Here is a 2,002-nt window from a genome sequence, read left to right as displayed (position 1 = left end):
GCCCCCAGCCCCAGTCACACTGGCAGGGCAGGGGGCTGCTGGGATCTTGTGGTGGGGGCACCTTGCTCTGGGCAAGGGCAGAGCTGTGATCTGCAGCCTGCACACTCTGTGCAGGGGCGCACAGGCAGCAGATCATGGCTCTGTCCTGACTTGGGACCATGCTGCCACCACTACAAGGAGCCAGGGCAGAGCTTCAATCCACTGCCTGTATGCCCCTGCCCAGAGCATGCAAGCTGCAGATCGTGGTTCTGCCCTGGCTCCAACCAAGCTGCCGCTGCCACAAGATCCCAGAGAAGCCCCCTGCCCTGCTGCACACCCTGCCAGTCTTGCTGGGACCAGTTTCCATGGCAACCCCAGCTTTGCTATTACAGCCAGCTGCAGCTGGGGTCTCCATGGAGACCGGCCCCAGCCATGCTGGGAGACGCTGCTGGGAAATGGAGTCCACTGCCAGCTGGCTCTGACCTGTGGGCCAGACTTTGCTTCCCCTGCCTTAGGATATGTTTGCAGAGCATACCGCAGTGTCATGCAAACATACCCAAGCTAATTTAAGTACTGAAAGCAATATACCTGCATTAGTATAGTATTCCAGCTGAGCTAATTAACCCTGCTCGGATGAGCTAGTGAACCAGGATAGAGCACTGCACTAATATAACTATCTACTTCTAGCAGCCAAGATAACTTATGCAGAGTTAACTTCGGTATTTGTGCATGGCACCACATTATGGCATGCAGATATCCACTTATGTACAAGCTTAAATTCCCTAGGATTTAAGCACTAGAGCTGTGCAAAATAGCACCATTTCATTTTGACTTCCATTTCAATGGGACAGTGTTTTGTTTAGAGTTTTGTTTAATTTCAAAAGCACTGTTCTGTTTTGTGTTGTAGAAACTGTTTTGCTATTTAGACGTTTTGCCCATAGGCTACAATGGGGAAGCACAAAGCTGCCTATAACTTTTGTCCTTTCTGGCTTGATTTGGATGAAATGTGTAGGGATGGTAGCCCCTGCTGAGGCCATGAAGCCCACCAGTTTTCAAGGAGATAAGTGCAGGGGTTTCTGGGAAACTGCACCTCAAATTGTTCAGAGCAAAACTTGTGTCACTTGTAAGTGTGAAGGCACAGAGAGAGATCAGTTCAAACAATGTTTTTTATTCTGTTTTTCCATCCCTACCCCAGAGCACTGGGATTGGAAGGGACTTCAAGGAAGGATCACAGTCACTGGCCAGCTACACATGTCAATATCAGAGCAGTCCTTCCCCCCTCCCACTCTTTAGTTTCTCTTTAGCTGTAAGCAAGCCCAACTTTGAAACTCAAAATGTTTAGAAATTTTTTTAACGCTTTGACTGCCTTTGTTTCATTTTGAGGCTGTTTTGAAGCCTTTCACTTCATTTCAATTTCGCTGTTTCAAACTCGAAACAAGTCAAAACAGCATCGAAATGAAACAGCCAGCGAAATTTCGAATAGTCCTATTAAGTATATGCTTAAAATTAAACATATGCTTAAGTATTTGTTATTTTTAGAGAGAGGAAGTTGTTGTTAGCAACAGGTATAGCCAATGGCAGCACAGTTCATTAAGGTTATCTTGTGAGGTGGCCCTGAAGCTACTTCCTCCTTTAAATTGGCCTTACTATGACTTTATAGTGAGCCTTGGAGAGAGGCTGAAAGATAAAGGAGCCAATTCTATACATTCTTAAGACTGTGAAAAATAAATATAAAATATAAATATTTTATAAAAATAGTAAAAAATAAATCCTATTTATCTGAATGGAATTACTCACCTGAGTAATGTTTTGTATCTATGTAGTGTTTAAAATCAGGCCATGTTTAGGATTAATGGCCTAATACTGAGCAGTTGTTGATCATCTTCAACTTCCAGTGAAATCAACATCATTATAGTGGATGATCACACAATATTTCAGTGAATTAAGTCCTTATTGGAGTGTACATATAAATAAAGATATGGCCATGCCTAAGTGAAAGAGAAATGAAGTTGTATATAATAGC

The sequence above is a fragment of the Alligator sinensis genome, unplaced genomic scaffold (genome assembly GCF_000455745.1).
Source record: "Alligator sinensis unplaced genomic scaffold, ASM45574v1 scaffold227_1, whole genome shotgun sequence".
In the NCBI taxonomy this organism is placed as follows: domain Eukaryota; kingdom Metazoa; phylum Chordata; order Crocodylia; family Alligatoridae; genus Alligator; species Alligator sinensis.
Note: the sequence above shows the minus strand (reverse complement) of the source record.